This window comes from Oncorhynchus mykiss, chromosome 12, assembly GCF_013265735.2.
Source record: "Oncorhynchus mykiss isolate Arlee chromosome 12, USDA_OmykA_1.1, whole genome shotgun sequence".
Lineage (NCBI taxonomy): Eukaryota > Metazoa > Chordata > Actinopteri > Salmoniformes > Salmonidae > Oncorhynchus > Oncorhynchus mykiss.
The window spans coordinates 87,640,831-87,653,466 of record NC_048576.1 but is presented as its reverse complement, the minus strand read 5'-3'; the positions used below and the strand labels follow the sequence as shown (position 1 = coordinate 87,653,466).

The 12,636-nt window shown below is 40.1% G+C and overlaps 1 protein-coding gene across 1 annotated transcript in view; it reads right to left on the bottom strand.

Moving 5' to 3' along the window:
• Window positions 1-3,266, bottom strand: part of LOC110486939 (lipopolysaccharide-induced tumor necrosis factor-alpha factor homolog) — a 52,171-nt gene extending 48,905 nt beyond the window's left edge. Inside the window, exon 1 of the mRNA XM_036939033.1 lies at window positions 3,104-3,266. The gene's annotated coding sequence lies outside the window, so the exon portion shown is untranslated. The remainder of the gene's footprint in view (window positions 1-3,103) is intronic.
• Window positions 3,267-12,636: the final 9,370 nt, after the last annotated feature.

Here is a 12,636-nt window from a genome sequence, read left to right as displayed (position 1 = left end):
AAATGTGTTCAACTGTTATGTAAACATACTTGGTCATGGTAAATAGAATAGTGGAGTGGTGAAATGTGTTCAACTGTTATGTAAACATACTTGGTCATGATAAATAGAATAGTGGAGTGGTGAAATGTGTTCAACTGTTATGTAAACATACTTGGTCATGATAAATAGAATAGTGGAGTGGTGAAATGTGTTCAACTGTTATGTAAACATACTTGGTCATGATAAATAGAATAGTGGAGTGGTGAAATGTGTTCAACTGTTATGTAAACATACTTGGTCATGATAAATAGAATAGTGGTGGTGAAATGTGTTCAACTGTTATGTAAACATACTTGGTCATGATAAATAGAATAGTGGAGTGGTGAAATGTGATCAACTGTTATGTAAACATACTTGGTCATGATAAATAGAATAGTGGAGTGGTGAAATGTGTTCAACTGTTATGTAAACATACTTGGTCATGATAAATAGAATAGTGGAGTGGTGAAATGTGTTCAACTGTTATGTAAACATACTTGGTCATGATAAATAGAATAGTGGAGTGGTGAAATGTGTTCAACTGTTATGTAAACATACTTGGTCATGATAAATAGAATAGTGTAGTTGTGGAAAGTGTTAAACTGTTATGTAAACATACTTGGTCATGATAAATAGAATAGTGGAGTGGTGAAATGTGTTCAACTGTTATGTAAACATACTTGGTCATGATAAATAGAATAGTGGAGTGGTGAAATGTGATCAACTGTTATGTAAACATACTTGGTCATGATAAATAGAATAGTGGAGTGGTGAAATGTGTTCAACTGTTATGTAAACATACTTGGTCATGATAAATAGAATAGTGGAGTGGTGAAATGTGTTCAACTGTTATGTAAACATACTTGGTCATGATAAATAGAATAGTGGAGTGGTGAAATGTGTTCAACTGTTATGTAAACATACTTGGTCATGATAAATAGAATAGTGGAGTGGTGAAATGTGTTCAACTGTTATGTAAACATACTTGGTCATGATAAATAGAATAGTGGAGTGGTGAAATGTGTTCAACTGTTATGTAAACATACTTGGTCATGATAAATAGAATAGTGGAGTGGTGAAATGTGTTCAACTGTTATGTAAACATACTTGGTCATGATAAATAGAATAGTGGAGTGGTGAAATGTGTTCAACTGTTATGTAAACATACTTGGTCATGATAAATAGAATAGTGGAGTGGTGAAATGTGTTCAACTGTTATGTAAACATACTTGGTCATGATAAATAGAATAGTGGAGTGGTGAAATGTGTTCAACTGTTATGTAAACATACTTGGTCATGATAAATAGAATAGTGGAGTGGTGAAATGTGATCAACTGTTATGTAAACATACTTGGTCATGATAAATAGAATAGTGGAGTGGTGAAATGTGATCAACTGTTATGTAAACATACTTGGTCATGATAAATAGAATAGTGGAGTGATGAAATGGCAGCAGTTGTGTGTTTTAAGGTTCAAGAGTATTTGGATTGAAGTATTTAGCAAGTTGAACTTGGAGATATCTCTGGTGGTACTGCTGGACAGTAAATGGTAGAACAGTTGTACGTGTTGTTATAGGCTTTGTGACAGCGCTGGGAGTGATTTCCTGTGCTGTCTTCTGGAGTGAGGACATCAGAGCTCTATCTCTACAGCCTAGAGATTACCACTTGGTTCTTGTCCCAGGGCTCCATACTGCCAAACAACATATTGTCTTTATGATGCATGTCTGTACTCCTTGTGATCTGTGCAGGTTGGCCTGTGGCAAAATTACATTTCTGGTAGACCAGACAGAGCGCAAAGTCCCCTCCTCCAGGCAAAAACGTTTCATGTGTGCCATCCTGCTCACACATCTGTCCAGGCTCTGACCGCAGCACTTCCTCTCAAGGTCAGTGGCCATCTCCTGGCAATTCAGGCAGGTGCACCAGCGGGGCTGTCCTCGGTCTGGGATGTCTAGAGATCTTGGCATAGCTTACCATAAATGAGGACTGTATTACAGTATGTTCCTGTTAGGAATGTACTGTAATATCTACTATGTATAACAGATAATGGTTTACATGCAAAAGGGTGCCACACTAATACAATCGATACAAACCATCTTGATAACCAATGTAGCTAATGCAATGACCCCTTGTAGATACCAAATAAAATGCAGTAGCTAGTTGTTCTTCTATGACATCATACTCATATCAATTTGTTTGACATTGGTGCACATTTATCCCTGCTTGACTACTTCACAAAGGTCTGTTCGATTTTTGTTGTTGTTACTAATTAGCTTGTTAGCCTGGCTAGGTAGCTATAGCTAAGGACTAACACAAAGGTCTGGATTGGTCTGACTGTCAGTTACTGAGAGGACCTGAAAATGGGTGGATGGCACAAACCTGACCACCCCAAGGTAAGAGACTACTACTCCAATTACCCTGATCACAGTGTAAGGACTAGGACTGATTATGTGTGTTGTTCCTGATTCTAGGTTCTGAGAGAGTGGTCAGTCAAACACTGTTGTTCCTCATTCTAGGTTCTGAGAGAGTGGTCAGTCTAACTCTGTTTCTACTGCAGATATCATGGGAATGGACAGCCTGTAAATCATGCATCTGAGAACTGTGGGGATTTTAGAAAAATACCATAAGGCCAAGGAATATGGGGAGACTTGCAATGTAACTGCACTGCTGTTAAATAACCTCTCTAATATCTTAATGACAGTCTGAAAAAGACTGTTGTAATTTTGTAGAATGGTACTGTGAACTAGATGTAGCAGAGAAACACACCCAAGCACACACACACACTTCATTCAATAGCTACTGTCAATCAATCACTTGAGTTTTGTAGTTACACAATATATTTAACATAAGTTTGCTTATTGTGCTTTAATGAAGCTGTACATAAACCATGTGTAATTTCTGCTCATTCAATAAATAATTTAACCAATTGTTATGAACCCAATAACCAGCCTACGGATATTGTTACACTCGCATTGTCTATGGGTCCTAGGCTTAGTTACGTGCTCTGTAACCTGAATGAATGTGTGCATTTATGTGAGAAATCAGCGTTTGAGGACTGTGTTGGATGTGCTCAGGAGACAGCAACTTACTGAGGTCAGTGCCAGCTCCGTCTTGACTTTATTTGTTCAGATGGTGATGAAAATAAACATACAAAACATAAAACCACAGGCATGCCCAAACTAAAGACTCAAAGCCAAACGAAAAGCCTCATGGCCACCAAACAAACCAGCAGCCACAAGCTGGGACACTGACTGACCATCACCTTAATTGGTAGCACCTGTGTCCTTATCAATCAGGCTCAGCACCTGGACAAGGTTGCTACTGCCCCCTGGGAAAATAGAGTGTTGTAACCTGGATATTTAACAGTCTTATGGCCAGGTATTTATCACTCTTTGCCTGAGCCTTGATTGCACCGGTGCCGCCTGCCGGACAGGAGCATGGAGAACAGTCCCTGTCTCGGTGGCTGGAATCTTTGGCAATTATTTAGGCCTTTCTCAGACAGTGACTGGCATGTATGTCCTGGATGGCTGGGAGCTCGCCCCCAGTGATTCGTTGGGCTGTCCGCAACACCCTCTGTAGAGCCTTCCTGTTGCGGGCCGTGCAGTTGCCATACCAGACAGTGATACAACCAGTCCGGATGCTCTCAGTGGTGCTGTTGTAAAAGTTCCTAAGGATCTGAGGGGCCACGCCAAATCGTTTCAGTCTCCTGAGAGAGAAGAGGGGTTGCCGTACATTCATGACTGTTCTGGATGTGGACACGTAGGAACTTGAAGCTCTTGACCCTCCCTCCACCCTATTTCCTGTAGTCTACGATCAGCTTCTTGGTCTTGCTGACGTTGAGGGAGAGGTTTTTGTCCTAGCACCAGCAAAGGCACTCTCTGTACTTTTGCTTTGTCTGTCTCTGGAGAAAGGAAGGATGAAAAGACACATGGGATAAAAAAAGAAGGGCACTGCTTTCAGTTATAATTAACCACTCAGGGCTCTCCCCTTGCCTCCTTTCCTCTCTGCTCTGCTCTCCTCTCTTCCCCTCCTCTCCACACCTTTCCCCTCCTCTCCACCCCTTCATCATCTTGTCTCCTACCCTTCCCTCCACTCCTCTACTCCTCCACTCCCCTCATCTCCCTTCCCTTCATCTCTCCTTTCCCTCAGAAGTACCATTAGAGTTCCACTCTACCAGTCTGTATCAGAGCAGCCGGTGTCTCTGGGTGATCCACAGGTGGCACCAAACACACATCCTGTAGGCCAGTGGTTAGGCAACCGATTTTGGCCGATTTTGTCGGAGCACATGGTCGGGGGGCCAGAACATAATTATAATATTTTGTACACTGAAAATTGACCACAACTAAGCCACAAAACAGATTGTGTTTGAAAATAAAGATAATTTCATACCTGGATTACATTGAGACAACCTATCACTCAGGATCAACAGAGAAAGAGCGCTTTGGGAAATATGTGCAAAGTCATCTCAGACTAGGAGTGTAAAGGGAGGGTATATTACTGGAAACCTAAGTCTACCAGTAAACTACCAGTATTTTGCTATCTTTCAAGGATTTTATGTAATTTATCACAGGACATCTAGTGGCCACTTTGGGTACTTCAGAATTTCACAGGTGTCTCTAATCATCTATGGCCCTCTGTGTGACAAAATCCATTAAATAATTAAACAAGATGAAATAAAACAATTGGATAATATTTTACAGCTTTGTCATTGTAAATATAAACCATCAACTTATTGAATACCATTGGTGTTTAATATTATTTTTTCAGCATGAAATATTCTTTACTACAAACTTTATTTTGTTATGTCAACATGTATTTGTTGTCAATGTTTTGTCGTTAAACTGGTGGCAGTTGTGAATAAAGTCAAAAGTTGGAAGACTTGCAGATGTCATTTATTTATGTATTGAACCTTTATTTTATCAGAGAGTCATACTGAGACCAAGGTCTCTTTTACAGGTGAGCCCTGAATTACAGCAATTATAGAAAATACACATATCAAAATATAAATACAAAATGCAAGCAGAAAGAAATAAAAACATGGTCATAAAGAACACATTCATCAGTAATAAGATCCTCAATCAGCTTTCTGAATTGCCCTATGGGCACCAAAACATCACATTCATCAGTAATAAGATCCTCAATCATCTTTCTGAATTGCCCTATGGGCACCAAAACATCACATTCATCAGTAATAAGATCCTCAATCATCTTTCTGAATTGCCCTAGAGGCACCAAAACATCACATTCATCAGTAATAAGCTCCTCAATCATCTTTCTGAATTGCCCTATGGGCACCAAAACATCACATTCATCAGTAATAAGATCTTCAAGCATCTTTCTGAATTGCCCTAGAGGCACCAAAACATCACATTCATCAGTAATAAGATCCTCAATCATCTTTCTGAATTGCCCTATGGGCACCAAAACATCACATTCATCAGTAATAAGATCTTCAAGCATCTTTCTGAATTGCCCTATGGGCACCAAAACATCACATTCATCAGTAATAAGATCTTCAAGCATCTTTCTGAATTGCCCTAGAGGCACCAAAACATCACATTCATCAGTAATAAGATCCTCAATCATCTTTCTGAATTGCCCTATGGGCACCAAAACATTACATTCATCAGTAATAAGATCCTCAATCATCTTTCTGAATTGCCCTAGAGGCACCAAAACATCACATTCATCAGTAATAAGATCCTCAATCATCTTTCTGAATTGCCCTATGGGCACCAAAACATCACATTCATCAGTAATAAGATCCTCAATCAGCTTTCTGAATTGCCCTAGAGGCACCAAAACATCACATTCATCAGTAATAAGATCTTCAAGCATCTTTCTGAATTGCCCTAGAGGCACCAAAACATCACATTCATCAGTAATAAGATCCTCAATCATCTTTCTGAATTGCCCTATGGGCACCAAAACATCACATTCATCAGTAATAAGATCCTCAATCATCTTTCTGAATTGCCCTATGGGCACCAAAACATCACATTCATCAGTAATAAGCTCCTCAATCATCTTTCTGAATTGCCCTATGGGCACCAAAACATCACATTCATCAGTAATAAGATCCTCAATCATCTTTCTGAATTTCCCTATGGGCACCAAAACATCACATTCATCAGTAATAAGATCCTCAATCATCTTTCTGAATTACCCTATGGGCACCAAAACATCACATTCATCAGTAATAAGATCCTCAATCATCTTTCTGAATTGCCCTATGGGCACCAAAACATCACATTCATAAGTAATAAGCTCCTCAATCATCTTTCTGAATTGCCCTAGAGGCACCAAAACATCACATTCATCAGTAATAAGATCCTCAATCATCTTTCTGAATTGCCCTATGGGCACCAAAACATCACATTCATCAGTAATAAGCTCCTCAATCATCTTTCTGAATTGCCCTATGGGCACCAAAACATCACATTCATCAGTAATAAGATCCTCAATCATCTTTCTGAATTGCCCTATGGGCACCAAAACATCACATTCATCAGTAATAAGCTCCTCAATCATCTTTCTGAATTGCCCTATGGGCACCAAAACATCACATGCAATAACATTTTGAAGATTGTTCCACAAATAAGGTGCAAGAAAACTGAAAGCTGATAACTCAGTAGAGACCAAAGGAATTTCCAGAGTTGGCCATCCCTGAGCCCGTTGTGGTAACTCATGTCTAAAGTTTAGTAATGATGTTAGGTACAGTGGGACCTTTTGTAAAACGGCTTTCTGCTGTATATGAAAACATAGCAATGTATCGACCTATGTGACATCAAAGAGGGCCAACCAACTTTCTGGTTGAGAATGCAGTGATGAATAGTAAAACTGTCGCTTTAAACGGCTTTAATGAAGTGGCAGCTGCGTTCATATAGATGATGTCGCAATCGTGTAGGACCGATAGGATCGTTGACTGAATAATCTGCTTTCTACTATTTAGCGAGAGGCAGGACCTATTTCTATAGAAGAAGCCCATGTTTATTCTCAGCCTCTTAACTGACTCATCAATATGCTTTTTAAAAAAGACAGCTTTTCGTTTATCCAGATGCCTTGATATTTGTAAGCAGGGACACAATCAATATGGACACAATCCAAAGTACATATGCTTAAATATTTAGAGTGATTTTTATACACTCAAGAGAACAATGTATACTTAGTTTAACCTGCATTCAATACTCATTTCAGGTCAATAAAGTTCTGTAATACAATGAAGGCAGACTATAGTTCAGATGGCGTCTGGTCAACCAATAGCACACAACAGTATCATCGGCATACAAGTGCAGGTTACAATTTTTTACAGACACGTCAACATTGTTCATGTAAACAGTAAAAAGTACAGGACCCAGAACCGACTCCTGCAGGAAGCCTTTCGTAATATCCAGGAAACCTGATTTAACACCATCAGTAGATACACATTGCGTTCTATCGGTCAAGTCATTTTTAAACCAGTTACATGCAGCCTGGTCTCGGCCAATCGATTAAAGCCTGTGAATTAGCAGTGAGTGAGAAACAGTATCAAAGGTCTTTGACAGGTCAGTGAAGAGGGCAGCACAATTTTGCTTTTTATCCATACATTTAACCATGTAATTTATAACTGGGCTCCCGAGTTGCGCAGCAGTCTAAGGCCCTGCATCTCCAGGTCGTTGTGGAGCTAGAGGAGTTAGAGCCCTGTCTATGTTGGTAGATAAGATGAGAGCACCCCTCCAGCTAGGATGGAGTCCATCACTCCTCAGCAGGTCAGGCTTGGTCCTGTTTGTGGGCGAGTCCCAGAAAGAGGGCCAATTATCTACAAATTCTATCTTTTGGGGGGGGGGGCAGAAAACAGTTTTCAACCAGCGATTGAGTTGTGAGACTCTGCTGTAGAGCTCATCACTCCCCATAACTGGGAGGGGGCCAGAGACAATTACTTTATGCAGACACATCTTTCTAGCTGATTTACACGCTGAAGCTATGTTGCGCTTGGTGACCTCTGACTGTTTCATCCTAACATCGTTGGTGCCGACGTGGATAACAATATCTCTATACTCTCTACACTCGCCCGTTTTAGCTTTAGCCAGCACCATCTTCAGATTAGCCTTAACGTCGGTAGCCCTGCCCCCTGGTAAACAGTGTATGATCGCTGGATGATTTGTTTTAAGTCTAATACTGCGGGTAATGGAGTCAGAGCTAATGGTGGGAAACTTCGGCGTCTCAGACACCGTAACAGGAGGAATAGAGACAGGAGAAGGCTCGGCCTCTGACTCCGACTCGCTGCTTAATGGGGAAAACTGGTTGAAAGTTTCTGTCGGCTGAATGAGCAACACAGGTTGAGCATTCCAACAGCATTCCTACAGCATTCCTACAGCATTCCTACAGCATTCCTACAGCATTCCTACAGCATTCCTACATCATTCCTACAGCATTCCTACAGCATTCCTACAGCATTCCTACAGCATTCCTACAGCATTCCTACAGCATTCCTACAGCATTCCTACAGCATTCCTACATCATTCCTACAGCATTCCTACATCATTCCTACAGCATTCCTACAGCATTCCTACAGCATTCCTACAGCATTCCTACAGCGTTCCTACAGCATTTCCCTCCAGAAGCCATGAGAAAGTTGTCCGGCTGCGGGGACCGTGCGAGGGGATTTATACTAACGTTACTATCTGTACTTACTGGTGGCACAGATGCTGTTTCATCCTTTCCTACACTGAAATTACCCGTGCCTAACGATTGCGTCTGAAGCTGGGCTTGCACCATGAGGTGATCGTTCTCCTGTATATTATGAGTACAGCGACTGCAATTAAAAGGCATCATGTTAATCTTACTACTTATCTTCGGCTGTTGGAGGTCCTGACGAACCAGGTCCAGATAAAGCATCATGTTAATGTTACTACTTAGCTTCGGCTGGTGGAGGTCCTGACGAACCAGGTCCAGATAAAGCATCATGTTAATGTTACCACTTAGCTTCGGCTGTTGGAGGTCCTGACGAACCAGGTCCAGATAAAGCATCATGTTAATGTTACTACTTAGCTTCGGCTGTTGGAGGTCTTGACGAACCAGGTCCAGATAAAGCATCATGTTAATGTTACTACTTATCTTCGGCTGTTGGAGGTCCTGACGAACCAGGTCCAGATAAAGCATCATGTTAATGTTACTACTTATCTTCGGCTGATGGAGGTCCTGACGAACCAGGTCCAGATAAAGCATCATGTTAATGTTACTACTTATCTTCGGCTGGTGGAGGTCCTGACGAACCATGTCCAGATAAAGCATCATGTTAATGTTACTACTTATCTTCGGCTGATGGAGGTCCTGACGAACCAGGTCCAGATAAAGCATCATGTTAATGTTTCTACTTATCTTCGGCTGGTGGAGGTCCTGACGAACCAGGTCCAGATAAAGCATCATGTTAATGTTACTACTTATCTTCGGCTGATGGAGGTCCTGACGAACCAGGTCCAGATAAAGCATCATGTTAATGTTTCTACTTATCTTCGGCTGGTGGAGGTCCTGACGAACCATGTCCAGATAAAGCATCATGTTAATGTTACTACTTATCTTCGGCTGATGGAGGTCCTGACGAACCATGTCCAGATAAAGCATCATGTTAATGTTACTACTTATCTTCGGCTGATGGAGGTCCTGACGAACCATGTCCAGATAAAGCATCATGTTAATGTTACTACTTATCTTCGGCTGATGGAGGTCCTGACGAACCATGTCCAGATAAAGCATCATGTTAATGTTACTACTTATCTTCGGCTGGTGGAGGTCCTGACGAACCACGTCCAGATAAAGCGTCCGGAGTGAAAAAGTTGAATGAAAAAAAGCTGAGTGAGTGAAAAATGTAAAATATAAACGGTAATTAAAAAGTAAAAAACGTAAAGTTGTCAGGTAGCAAAGTAAGGTTGGCAACAAAACGCACAAAACCCCCTCAACACGTAAACAAGTCTGCAAGTTGTGTATTGTAGTTGAGTAGGCAGGATTCTGCTCAAATGCTGCTGTAATAGGCCTATATGTGTCTCTTTTGCATGGTGTTTTTGGGTTATTCATAATCAAGCATTAAAAACCGAAGCCAGACTGCAATATTTTAGTAGCCTAGCTAAGACTGTGGCATATGTCTGTACACTTTCCCTCTGCTGCGCACTGTAAACAGGACACACGAAAGCAGCACAATTGAAGTTGAATTCAAAGACATGAGCACATCAAGCTGTTGTTTCATAAAGTAGATCACTCAACTGACTAATTTATACTCGCTGTGTGTCCTTTTTGGCACGCAGGCCTTGTGTTTGACACATGTGTGCTAGCCTATTAGCCACGTTGGGACTGACTTGTGATCATTGCCCTTGCTAGTTTGATTGTATTGACATTCCCAGCCTTAGTTACAGTCGGCCGTTTTTTGTTTAAAATATTGAGTAATTGAAGCAAACAGTGCATCCTGAATGAGTGGAGGCTGCAAACAGTGTACCAGTCCAGCTGTGATATACAACCTGATTGCAGTATATGTTGGACTACCAAGAAATGTCTTGGTGAATTCTATTAATCATGCATCGAACTGCATCCATCTATTCTGCCAACAATGCCTCACTGCATACACATCATGGAATTTTGAGTCAAATTGATTATATTTTTTAAAACCTTTAATAAAATGAATAAATGTTAAAAATGTTATTCTAAGTTACATTAGATTTCCATAGATTTTCTGTTAATTACCAAAATTACTGAAAATTTCGGTAACTTTTGTAAATTACCAGTAGCTTTCAACCCTATCAAATCAAATCTAACTTGAATTATATAGCACATTTCAGACATAAATGCAAAGCAATGCACTTAACAGGAAAAGAAACTACATAAAAAACAACGAAAAAAATAAAATAAATATTTACCACACATAAGAGGATGGAAAAAACAAAAGAATAACAATAAAAACTGAAAGACTAAAAAATGCACCCTGAGGAAAAGCCAAGCTAAAAATGTGTGTTTTAGGATCTCTTTTAAATATGCCACAATTTCACTCACTCTCTCTCTATTTTTCTCTCACACACACACACATACGCTCACAAACACACACACACACACATACGCTCACAAACACACACACACACACACACATGCACCGCTCCTCAAGGGCATCATTAACATGTTGAACGGGAAGCACATTGTTCACATTGTAAATGGGAACCAAGCTACCCCAGGAGGAGGACTCTGTAGCCCTCTGCTGTCATAACTGACCTCAGGAAAGACAATGACTAATGATGAGCATCATAGATTGTGACAGAGGGCAGGTGGCTGCCACAACCTATCAAAGGTTGTTGGACTGCCAATATGTTCTTTTAGTCTTCTGAATTCTTCTATCCATCCCCTTCCTTCTCTTTCCATGGCTCATAGTCCTCATGCATTGTTTGTTCCTCCTTTTGTCTCCAGCAATGTATTTATTGTGTGTTTGTATGTGATTAGATGTTTTATTTGATTTATTATTGTGTCATTCATCTTCATGATGCCCATCCCACATGGACACTGTATTTGCTGTATCCAAAGAAAATGAACATACTTACATATGCATGCCCGTCCATACATACTGTACATACGTAACTACATACATACAAACATGCATATATATACACACACACATACAAACACATACACACCCATTTGCATTCCTACTGAAATGAACAAATATTTTTATCAAACAAAAACCTTTCAGTTCTACAACTTGTGTTGTCCCATCTTCCAAGCTTTTGATATAAAATGTGTAACCAGCAACGCTATTCTTCTCTGAATAGACATTCAAGTTTTCCTTCAACACTTCTCCCAGCCTGGTCTCATAGACTAGGCGTAACATAGTAAATGTAAATCCGGGACTTGCAAATTAGTATGATATGTTACGTTTGGTATGGTTACAGGAGACAGATAATTAATAAATGCAAAAACTAAAGTAGGATGGTTGGTCGGCATTTAACAAGAACGTCCAGCAAAGCAAAAGTTACGAGTTCAAATCTCATCACTGACAACTTTGGCATTTGAGCTAAATAGCAACTTTTTTTTAGCTAACCCTGTCACTAACCTTAACCTTAACGCTTTTAGCTAACCCTAACCTTAACCCTTAAGCGAACCCCAACCTTAACCCTTTAAACTAACTCCTAAACTTAACTTTAGCTTAACCATGACACCTAACCCTAACCCCTAGCCAAGCTAATGTTAGCCACCTAGTCACCTAGATGGAATTTGTCATACGTTTAGCAAATTCGTAACATAAAATAGAAATTGAAGTTTGTATAGTTCTGGTTTCTGCTACTGCATTTAAAAAAAGGTTACTCTTAAATCATCATTATAAAGTACAGTAAAATAAAAAGTGCAGTTAATTCTCCATCTTCCTTAAATCGCAGACTGCACTTCATCTATGGTATTAAACCTTCCTACTTCAATTGCCAGATGCAGTATCCCAGTTCTCAACTGGGTACACAAGAATCTTTGACTTCTTGTTAGGTGATAGGTGACATAGGGTTATGGATCAAACTGTAGGTGTTCTTTATCTGGTTTTACGTTCTGCGCTTTGGTTTTAGCCATATATCAACATTTTTCTTTGTAGCTAAGGGTTAACTTGTGTTTGCTCATGTTGACA